Raw genomic sequence first — 12,268 nt, forward strand, 5'->3', positions numbered from 1 at the left:
GTTTATTAGTTCTAACATTTGTGTGTGTGTGTGTGTGTTTGTGTGTAGTCTTTAGGGTTTGGTACATACAAGATCATGTCATCTGTGAATAGAGATAATTTTGCTCTTGCTTTCCAATTTGGATACCTTTTATTTCATATTCTTGCCTAATTGGTCTGGCTACGACTTCCAGTACTATATTAAATAGAAGTGGTAAGAGAGGGCAACCTTGCTTTATTCCTGATCTTAGAGAGAAAACTTCCAGTTTTTCACCATTGAGTGTGATGTTAACTGTGGGCTTTTCATAATATGGCTTTTATTGTTTTGATATAATTTCCTTGGATTCCTAGTTAGTTGAGTGTTTGTATCATGAAATGTTGTTGGATGTTGTCAAATGCTTTTTCTGCATCGATTGAGATGATCACGTGGTTTTTTACTTTCTTTCTGTTAATGCAGTGTATTACACTGATAGAGTTTTGTGTGTTGAACCATCTTTGCATTCTAGGAATAAATCTCACTTGGTCATGGTGTAGAATCCTTTTAATATGTTATTGAATTCAGTTTGCTAGTATTTTGTTGAGCATTTTTGCATCAATATTCATCACGGATATTGGTCTGTAATTTTCTTGTAGTTTCTTTGTCTGATTTTGGCATGAGATCAAAATCATAATACTGACCTCATAAAGTGAGTTTGGAAGTGTTCTCTCTTCTTCAGTTTTTGGGAAGAATTTGAGAAGGATTGTTGTTAATTCTTATTTAAATATTTCTTAGAATTCTCCAGTGAAGCCATCTGGACTTTTCTTTGTTGGGAGGTTTTTGATTACTGATTCAATTTCCTTACTAGTTATAGGTTGTGTAGATTTCTTATTTCTTCATGATTTAGTCTTGATAGGTTGTATATTTCTAGAAATTTATCCATTTCTTTTCGGTTATCCAATTTGCTGGCATGTAATTGTTAATAATAGTCTCTTACATTTCTCTTTATTTCTGCGGCATCAATTGTAATATCTCCTCTTTCATTTCTGATTTTTGAATCTTCTTGCTTTTTTCTTAGTCTAGCTAAGAGTCTGTCAATTTCATTGACGTTTTCAAAAAATTGACTCAGTTTTGTTGATTTTTTTGTTTTTCTATTCTCTATTTTGTTTATTTCTGTTCTAATCTTTCTTATTCCTTTTCTTCTACTAACTTTGGGCTTAGTTTATTATTCTTTTTCTAGTTCCTTGGGATGTAAAGTTAAGTTGTTGATTTGAGATGTTCTTTCTTTTTTAATTTAGGCGTTTATAGCTCCAATCTTCTGTCTTAGTACTGCTTTTGCTGCAACCCATAAGTTTTGGTATGTTGTGTTTTCATTTTCATTTGTTTCAAGACATTTTCTAATTTTCCTTGTGATTCCTTTTTTGACCTATGGGTTATTCAAGGATGTGCTATTTAATTTCCATGTATTTGAGAATTTTTCAGTTTTTCTTTTGCTATTGATTTCTAATTTCATTCCATTTTGGTCAGAAAAGATATTTAATATGATTTCAGTCTTCTTAAATTTTTTAAGACTGGTTTTGTGGCCTAACACATGCTCCCTCCTGCAGAATATTATGTGTGCAGTTGAGAAGGATGCAAATTCTGCGGTTGTTTGGTATAGTGTTCTGGATGTGTTTGTTGGGTCCTATTGGCCTATAATGTTGTTTAGTCACCTGTTTCATTATTAAACTTCTGTCTAGTTGACTTATCCATTATTGAAATTGGGGTATTGAAATCTCTTACTGTTACTGTATTGTTGTCTATGTCTCCCTTCAATTCTGTCAGTGTTTGCTTCATATATTTAGGTGTTATGCTGTTAGGTGCATGTATATTTGTAATAGTTAGATCGTCCTAGTGAATTGACCCTTTTGTTGTTGTATACTATCCTTCTTTATGTCTTGTAACAGTTTTTGACGAAGTTTATTTTGTCTGATATAATTATGGTCACCCCTGCTTTCTTTGGTTACCATTTACATGGAATACCTTTTTGCATGCTTTCACTTTCAGTATATGTATGTCCTTGTATCTAAAGTGAGTCCCATAGACAGTATACAGCTAGATCTTGCTGTTTTATCTATTCAGCCCCTCTAGCTCTTTTGACTAAGGAGTTTAGTCCATTTGCATTTAAAGTAATTGCTGATAGAGACAGACTTACTATGACATTTTGTTAATTTTTTTCTATATGTCTTATAGTTATTTTGTCACTCTTTTTCTCTCTCCCTGCCTTCCTTTTTGTCTCATTGATTTTTTTTTTGTAGTGACATGCTTTCATCCCTTTCTAATTTTCTTTGGTGAATATTCTCTAGGTAGTTGCCATGGGGATTACAAAAAATATCTTATAGTTAAAACAATCTATTTCAAACTGATAATTTTACTTCAATCATGTACAAAAACTCTCCTCTTTTGCATCTCCTCCTAACTTTGTTACTAATGTCACACATTGTATCTATTTGTATTTTATATCCATTAACATAGTTTTATAGTTATAGTTAATTTTTATTCATTTATCTTTTAAATTCTATGCCAGAATTAAAAGTGATTTTTACATCACCATTACAGTATTATAGGATGCTTTATTTTCTATATATTTACCAGAGAGCTTTATATATTTGTATGCTTTTGTGTTGCTTTCATTTCAGCCTGAAGGGCTCCCTTTAGCAGTTTTGGTAAGGCAGGTCTAGCGTTAATGAATTTCTTCAGCTTTTGTTTATCTGGGAAGGTCCTTATTTCTCCCTCAGTTTTTGAAGGACAGTTTTGCTGGATATAGTATTCTTAGTTGGCTTTTTTTTTTTTTTCCTCCTCAGCACTTTGAATATTTCTTTCCACTCTCTTCTGGCCTGCAAGGTTTTTGCTGAGAAATTCACTGGTAATCTTATGAGAGTTCTATTATGTGTGACAAGTTGCTGTTTCTCTACTTGTTTTTGAAACTCTTTCTTTGACTTTTTTGACAGTTTGTTTATGTGTCTCAGTGTGGGCCCCTTTGGGTTTATCCTAGTTGGAGTCTTTTGGGCTTTTTGAATTTGGATGTCCATTTCCTTCCTCAGATTTAGGAAGGTTTTGGCCATTAATTCTTCAAATAAACTCTCTGCTCCTTTCTCTCTCTCCTCCTCCTCCTTCTGGGACACCTATAATGCATATATCAGTCCTTTTGAGGGTGTTCCCTAAGTCCCTTAGACTTTCTTCACTTTCTTCATTCCTTTTTCTTTTTTGTCCCTCTGACTCAATGTAAAAAGGCCTATCTACCTATCTTTGAGTTCACTCATTCTTTCTTCTGCTTGATCAAGTGTGCTGTTGAACCTCTCTAGTGAATTTTTCAATTCAGTTATTATATTCTTTAGATCCAAGATTTCTGTTTGGCTCTTTTTTAAATATAACTTCTATCTCTTTGTTGGTATTCTCATTTTATTCATACATTGCTTTCCTGATTTTGTTTAGTTTTCTATCTGTGTTCTCTTATAATACATTGAGTTTCCTTAAGATGATTATTTTGAATTCTTTGTCATGGATATCCATTTTTGGGGGGTCTGTTTCTGGAGATTTATTTTGTTGTTTTGATTGGACTATATTTCCTTGTTCCTCCATATGCCTTATTTTTTGCTCTGAGTTGTGCATTTGAAAAAATGGCCATCTCTGCCATCTTTATGAACTGACTTCATACAGGGGAAGATCTTCACCAACTAGCCTGGCTAGAGCTTCTGGAAGCCTCTCAAACCTTTTCCATGGATGTGTCTTCTCTGGGCTTGTGTGTGTGTGTGTGTGTAGTGTCTCAGAGAGATTTGCCATTTTCTTTTTCAGGAGCTTGCAATTTCTTGCTTCCTCTGGTGTTTGTCAGTGGCACTGCAGGTTCTCTGGCACTGCAACAAGCACTGAGCTCTCTTTTGTTCTCCGTGGCTCCCATGCATCCAAAGTATGCTGGTTCCCCATTGGCACTCCAAGTCAGGCAAGACAGAAAGCGGCCCCTCAGGCAGTTCCCTGAAAAGTTGGAACATTAGACTTACATTCCACTTCTATTTCCTTTCCAAAGGAGAAGCTGCTAGTTGGGCTATTCTTCCCAATCGTGCTGAGCTGTGTAGGCTTGGGAGAAGGGCAATGGTGGTTGCTATGAAATGCCTTTTCTCACCTGTTTCAATGCAACTATTCTTGACTTTGAGCTTTCCTGGGGTACAGCAGCTTCTTAACTGGTTTCTGGAGTTCTCACAAAGACTTATTTGTATTTTGTATCCATTAACATAGTTTTATAGTTATTTTAATGCATTTATCTTTTAAATTCTATGCCAGAATTAAAAGTGATTTTTGCACCACCATTACAGTGTTACAGGATTCTTTATTTTCTATATATTTATCCTTACCAGAGAGCTTTATACATTTGTATACTTTTGTGTTGCTGTGTAGTGTCCTTTCATTTCAACGATACATAGTTAAGTTGGTGTCTCTGGGGGAATGAAGTCTGGGGCTTCCTATTTCCTCATCTTGCTGATGTCACTCCCCAAGCCCCTTTTGAATGGTACCTCATACAAGCACCCTTCCACTGTCCCTCAGCAGAGGCCACTGGGCTGTACCCCACTGGTTCTCAAGGAGCAGTGGAGCACTACACTTGTAAATGCCTTGCTGGACCATAATAAACTCTCTCTTGTCCAGTAGATGACTTTGAGGCATGTGATGGTTGAACGTAAGTGTGTTTCTGCTTTGCCTGCCCAAGTGAAGCCTGCACAGACTCCATGCTACCGGTGAACATGAGCTCTTAGCCATTTCAGAGCAGATATGTGTTTTTCTTTACTGTTCTTTTTATTATTATTATTTTATTGAGGTCATATTGGTTTATAATATTTTGTAGTTTCAAGGGTACATTATTGTATACCAGTTTCTGTGTAGACTGCATTGTGCTCACCACCAATAGTCCAGTTTTTATCCATCACCATACATATGTGCCCTTTTACCCCTTTCGCCATCCACCCCCCCCCCCCCATGAGGGCAGACGTGTTTTGAGAGGACTTTGCATCTGTGGGATCTGTCAGGAGTTAGAGGGTCTAGGTCCCAGCTCTACCACCCCAATAAATATGACTCCTCTGGTTTCTCTAGTTGTGCATGATCAGATCCATACTTCCCTCTTGGGAGGCACAAGAAGCTGGGTATCTCTAGATCCTAAGAATCCGCATGGGAAGGGTCATCAGGAGAGTACAAGAAAGTGGAGAGTGCACAAGTTCTCAAGGCAATGCTAAGGGATCTGAGTTAAGAGGTGGCCTAGCCAGAGGCGCAACTTATCTCACAGCAGTAAGGTTGAAACTGGGTTTCCTCTCTCTGCATCTACCTCTTTTCTCTTTTCTGTGAATTCGCTGCTCTTCCCTGTTGTACACCTGCTTATCAGCTGCTCCTCATCCGTAAGCATTGTCAGAGAAACATCATCCTGTTTTGTAGGAGGCCCTAGGAAATATCCACTGAATTGGCTTGAATTCTGTTCTTTCTGTATCTCCATGCTACTCCTCAAGTCAGTGTGTTTCCTGCCAGAAATCCCCAGCGTTGGGACCAGCTAAATTCTAGAGGCCCCTACTAGACTTTCCTCTTTACAGATTTTCCCACTGGAAGGCCCATTTGTTCATTCAACATATACTTTTGGTTTACCCCAGCAGATGGCCCTTGGAATTCCTGCCCCAGTCTCTGGCATAGTGACACCATTTTGGTGTGCCCACAGGAAAAGGGAGCCACCATTGGCAGGATTTCTGGAGGCCCTGAAGGTCTCTGCCAGGACTCTCATCCATAGAACTCTGAAGGGCACTCCTCTGGGAAGCCCTTTGAGTGACCTCATGGACTGAACACTATGGATGGGGCTCTCAGGTGGAGCGAAGAGGCTATTGGGACAGCAGGTGCGTTCATAGGCAGGGCCTGTGGCTGATCAGGTTGGAGGAGGCTCAGGGTGAGCAAAGCCCACTAAGGCCAGCCCTGGGCATGTAGGGAAGTGGCTGGTGGGATGTCTTCTGTGCAGAAGTCTGAGGTCACTGGGGCAGGTTCTGAACAAGATGCCTCCACCTGCTCAGCCTAATTGCATTCTTCCCCACTGCTTGCATGTGCATGGGTGAGGGGCAATGATGGAGCTGTGATAATTTCCTTTTATAGGGATTCTAAGAGGAAGTACATTTCTCCACCACTCCCTGGCACAATTTTTAGCTTATCTACCCACCCACTCAGATATACTTTTCCTTCAGTTCATTCAAGCCCAGAGAGAGAGAATTTAAAAGAATTATCTGAAATAAAGTCTCTTCTAGGACAAGATGTGCCATCTCCGTGCTTCCTCTGGGGTGGGGAAGGGGGAACAGGGCTGTAAGGGAGTCGTGTCCAGGCAAGAGGAAAAGCTCCTTAGCTCTGGTCAGCTCTTTCAGACCTCCCTGCTACATCTGGCATATGGCTTGCCCTACCGTCTTTGCTCCTTCGTTCTTTCCTTCCTCGTTCCAGGCCTCTCTCCCTGCCTCCCTCTCTCTCTTTCATCCCGGTGCAGTGGTGGAGCATATACTTCCAGATCTCAGTTTTGGGAGTCAGACACACCTGTGTTTGAACGTCAGCTTTGCCATCTATTATTGTATGGGTGAACTTGGGTGGGTTACTTAGCCTAAACCTCATTTATTAAACAGGGTCAAAAATTAATGCCTACCTCTTTGGGAGGTCGTGAGGTTTGAAAGAAATAATGTGAGTAAGGAGCTCAGCGTTGTGTGGGGCACATAGTCAGTGCTTGAGAAATGATGGCTGACATTCCTTCCATCTTGTGCTTGCTGGCATTTGCTTCCTTTGGCAGCCCTGTTCTTGGCTCTCAAGGATGTACTGGTGAAAAGGGCAGACAGTGCTGTCTGCCCTCAGGGAGCTCAGCCTGTTGGGGAGGTGGCTGTGGAGGCAGGGGACAGTGTGCCCAGGATCCCCCCTCCCCAGCTCTAATTCCACTGTGGGCTGGATGTGTGGGCTTTTCTATCAAGCTAACCAGCTTTCAAACAGAGCCCTACCAACTGTTTTGGTTTTCTGGGCCTTTAGGGAGTTGGGTCCACATGAGGTGTGCATTTGTGAATGCACTGGCTGGTTCGCTGTTTATTCATTCATTGAACAAATATTTACTGAGTGTCTACAATGTGCCAGGCCCTGTTTAAGGCATTTAGGATGCATTGATGAATAAACAGAGACTTTGCTCATGTGAAGTGAATGTTGTAGCAAGAGGAAGCAGACGATAAACAATAAACACATATATAAGTAGATTTCTTAGTGTGCTAGAGAGTGATACATGCTGTGGGAGAAAGTATAGAACAGGTAAGGGAGATTGGAGGTGCCAGGGATGGAGGTGGGGTGTGGGGTGTGATTTTATAAAGGATAGATATCACTGAGAAGGGAATGTTGAACAAAGATGTAAAGGAAAAGTTTGCCTTATCTGGGGGAAAGAACTTTGCAAGAAGAGGGATAAGCGAGTGCAAAGGCCCTGAGGCCAGAGTGTGGCCAGCGAGAGGAATAGGAGGGAGGCAAGTGTGGCTTGGGAGGGATGAGCAAGAGGGAAGCTCCATGAGAGTAGAGATCGTGTCTGTCCTGTGCCTGGCAGGTGGTGGAAGTCCAGTGAGTATTGATTGAGTGAATGAATCCTTGCTGGCATCTGGGCTCGTCTGAGCTGCGCCAGGTCAGGACTGACTTCATCACTAATTTGCTTGAATGGAGGGGGCTGATTTAACTCTCTTTTTTGATAGGAACAATTTTCAAATCACCAACAGAGCTCATATAAAATTCAAATGTGCAGTTGGGAGCATCAAAACATAAAGCCCTTTCCTTAGCATGGAAAAGGAGCAGCACTGGAACAGGAGCATCTGTTGAAGAGTAGGAAAAACAAAATGAAATTGCAGATGACCTTTGAATGCCTAACTTAAGGAAAAATATGTACTGAGCTTTCCCCCAGCTTCTGTGGAAGTCTCCTTGAGTGAGCCATTTGGATTCCCAGCAAAGGTCCAGTCCGAAGCTGCTGGAGGAGTGAGGGGGGTAAGCCATCTACGGAGGAAGAAGAGGCTGCACCCAGCTGCTGATGACCACATGTCACTCCTCCCTCACTCTGGTCCTCAGGATGTCTGATTTTGTGTCTGACTCTGTATCTCAAGTCTCCCCACCCCTCATCTTCAGAGAGCTAGTACCCTACCTGTCCTCCTCCTCGTTGACTGCTGAGGATTAAATGCCAGGCACATCTCAGGGATACGCTCCTAAGGGTCCACCCCCTCTCGCTCATCCCAGGCCGCCTGTGGCAAACCATCTCTACTGTGGCCTCTGGCTCTGTCTGGCCTGAGGCTGGAGGACATTGTCCCAGACACTCAGGACCCTGAGTGGAGTTCCAGTGTTCTCTGCTCCCACCTCCACCAAGTCAGTCCCTTTCCTCAGCTCTCTCCCTCTCCCTCTGCTTCTTCATCTCACCAACTCCCCTTTTCCTTTCTTACCTGGTGCAGAACCCTTGGAGAGCTTGGACCGGCATCCTCAGTGGCCTAGGGTGGGGAGAAACAACAGTCCTGAGGACGTTGATGGTTCAGGACCATGGATAGGGCTCTTTTCGTCCAGGCTGCAACCCCCCCCCCCCCCCCCCTCACCTGAGTCAGCTGACTCAGGGCATCTCTGTGAAGGTGACCTTCAGAGCCCCATTTTAAGATGGAGGGGCAGGGGCCTTATGTGATTAAGGGACTTGACCATATTCCTTGCTATTAAGTGGCAAAGCAGAGTTAAGAAACTAAGCTTTCTGATTCTTTCAAGTGTACCATGCTGGATTTTTTTCTTTCATTTTTATTAATTTTCAAATATGAGTCACATGAGGGTAAAGGGCTTAAAGTTGCTTGTGTCCCTTAGGGATGAGGCCAGTTCTACTGTGGGTGTGTGTATTAGATAAAACAACAGGCATGAGCTTTTGATGGATAAAGAAAGAAATAAAAAGAAACGAGGAAAAAACAGAGGCACAGAAGACAACTGGATATATTAATCTGTTTACTCAACAAATATTAACTGAGTGTCTATGACATGCCAAACCCGTGCTGGGGATTTCGTAGTGAAGCAGATGTGGTCCTCACCATCATGAGGCACTTGGGGGGATGGGAGAGCAGAGCCTTAAGCTTGGTTTCACATACTTTTGACAACTCACTTGTGTTTCTAAGTTGCTGGTTTTTTTCTTCTGGGAAGTCCAATGGATACAGAATTCCCCATGTGGTCTCCCTTCTGATAACACACTGAGCCTCACCATAGCGGGCTCAGCCCCAGAAAGCAGACAATAGGGCAAAAGCCTAGAAGTTCTAGCTGAGATGATTGACACTTGAGGAAAGAGCTCCTCCAGGAAACATTCTTTGCCTATGCAAGTGCTCTAGAAAGAGGTGTGGCTTATCACAGGCTTATCACATTGGCCAAAATAAGCATCTAGCCCCACCCCTTCACCCCCTAAGCCATCCAGCCAGCCATCCATCCATGGAGGAGTGGTTAAGAAGATAGGATTTGTTCCCAGATTGCCTGGGGTTGTATTCTGTTTCCACCCTGTATTAGCTGTCTGACCTTGGGCAGGTTACTTAAGCTTCCTGAGCCTCAGTTTCTTTGTCTGTAAAATGGGCACCATAATAGTACCTATCTAATATAGTTGTGAGGCTGGAATGAGTTATAAGACAGCACCTGGCACAGGAAAAATGTTTAATAATCTATTATTATTAGACTAAGCTCCATGAAGGCAGGCGTAGTGTCTGGGACACAGTGGGTGCTCAATACTATTTTTTAAATAAGTAAATGAATGAATCAAGCATTTGCTAAGACCTGAAATCCTGTATGTCAGTCCCTGAGCTCCACCACTGTCCCCTGAACCAAAGCCACAGCTAAAGTGTCTCCTCAGCTGGGAGAACTCAGTGGTACCTCCCTGTGTTTGCTCTAAAAGACCCAGCTGGGAGCAGGACCAGCCTGGCAGAAGCACCTGTCTCGACATATCTGACCCCTTCCCTTGGTGCTGATCCTCGGATGTAGCACAACCCCGTGAGGGAGAGGCTCTGCCATCAGCATTGCAGAGATACCTCTGCTGGTCCAGGATTCCCCATCAACATAATAAACAACCCCTGGCTGATGTTGGCTCAAAATGATGACAGATGAGCTGCATCTGTATCAGCAGGCAGGGAGAATCATATTTGGTCCACAGAGGTGGCTTCGGTGTTAAGCATGTCCAGGAGAATCGCAGAGCCTGGAGTTAGAATTAGGAAACTGAGTGGCATGGGATTATTCCCACGGAGCAATCGGATGTGGTACAGGGACAGGCGTGCCGCCTCATCCAGTCTGCCAGGCATTGTTTTGTGCCTTAGCTGCACGCATCCCCAGCTTGAGAGGAAGGAGACCCTGTTTTGTCTCCATGTCCCTGAGGCCCAGCAACTGCATTAAGCTCTTTTCAGTCAACCCCAGGCTCTGCCCCTTGCGCTGGGTGCAGAGTGTAAACAGGACCGTCGCTTTGCAAGTGTGTCCCCAGATGGTGCGTGGAACCTTGCAGCCTAGCTGGGGGAGGGGCTTTGCCTTTGCACACATCTGGGTTTGAATCTCAGCTCTTCCCACTGCTACCTGTTTGACCTTGAGCATGTTCTTAAACCTTGAGGAGTTTCAGTTTCTTCACCTGCAGAGTGATAAGGGGTGGGGACGTAACAGCCATATCACAGGGTCATTGCGAATGTTGGGAATATAATTTTAGTGAAGTACGTGGATAAATGTCGGTCCCCTTCTCAGACCTGCACAAAAGCTCCAGTCTTCCTGGGTTTGTTTATGTGTGCTCTCTGCTCTTCCCCTGGGATCCAACAATGAGGTGTCCTCAAACCACCGGTCCAGTGGATACACAATAAGATGGGCCATGTCTGTCTGTCACGTGACTCCACTGTTAACTCCTTGAGGGCATGAACAATATTATACAAAATCTACCCCTCCCATCTCCCCACCCCCATACACCTACAGCCTGGAACTAAGCGGTCCTCCCCAGACTTGCTGAACGAAAGATTGAATTTGACTTGGACCCCTGGGGTTCTTATAGAATTCAGGGGGGTCCCTAACTTGGGTGGGGCAAATTGGCATCTTTATTTTCACCAAGCTCCCATTGAAACTTAGGATTTCTGTCAATCATGAATATAGGCCACAAAGTGCAGCCGTATTAGCAGAACCTGTGAATTTGTCACTGCTAAGATCCCAGGTGTTTTCATAGAAGATTACAGTTGTTGCAACTATCTAGAAATAGCATTTATGCTTCTAACGACAGTATTTATCAGGCCCACTGCTAGATCTTGTAAATAATACTTTAGTAAAAGTACCTATATTACCATGTGACACATTTTCAAAATATTTTGAAAACTATATTTCAATATAATTGGTTTCCTTTGTAATTCTATGTATTTTGCTTTATGCATTTAAAAACATCATTTGAGAAAGCTTCATCAGGCTGCCAAATGGGGCCACGCCACAGCAAAGGTGAAGTACCCCAGTTCAGGAGGTCCGTGGATAAGCTTCTTTATTCTGTGAATCCTCTGAAGTGAATGAAAAAGGTGAGAGGTTAGATTTCTATGTATATTGTTCTAGAGAGATTATTTCTAGCTTTCATTAAGAACTTCAAAATAGCTAAGAATTAGACCCATGGTTCCCAAGTAGGAGTGATTTTCCCTCCGAGGGGACATTTGACAGTGTCTGGAGACGTTGTCACAACAGGGAGCTGCTACTGGTATCCAGTGAGTAGAGGCCAAGGATGCTGCCAAGCATCCTATATGCACAGGACAGCCTTCACAACAAAGAACCATCCTGCCCCAAATGCCAGTAGTGCCGATGTTGAGAAACTCCAGACTAGACTATCACACATTAATGGAATTTCTCTGATTCTTAAGGCTTCTAGGGAAAAAAATCAATGCACAACTTCATTAGAAACACCTGTGATAATTGTCTCATCCAACACTTAATGCACATCTGCAGTGTCTGCCAGGCGTTGGGCACTAGGAAGACAGAGAGGACTCTGGAGGAGCTATGAGTGTGCAATTCAGTAGGATGTATGACCTAGTTGAGTTGCGTGCAAGGTGCAACCATCATGCAAATCTCTCCCGGGCACCTGTTTTCCAGGCACTGTGCTGGGTGCCCGGGATTGGTGTGAATGTGACAGAACACGGCCTCTACTCCATGGCTTCCACACCTCTCAGGGAAGACAGACACTAAACGATGCCATGACGGGCGCTGCATGCAATGATGGAGATGCGGTGCTCTGAGGACACACAGCATGGTGTGTCCTTGGTGTGTGTTGCGG

At 42.9% G+C, this 12,268-nt stretch overlaps 1 protein-coding gene across 4 annotated transcripts in view; it reads left to right on the forward strand.

The window, feature by feature from the left end:
- Positions 1-12,268, forward strand: part of CSMD2 (CUB and Sushi multiple domains 2) — a 592,849-nt gene that overhangs the window by 38,473 nt on the left and 542,108 nt on the right. The gene's annotated exons all lie outside the window — the stretch shown is intronic.

The sequence above is a fragment of the Equus przewalskii genome, chromosome 2 (genome assembly GCF_037783145.1).
Source record: "Equus przewalskii isolate Varuska chromosome 2, EquPr2, whole genome shotgun sequence".
NCBI lineage: Eukaryota > Metazoa > Chordata > Mammalia > Perissodactyla > Equidae > Equus > Equus przewalskii.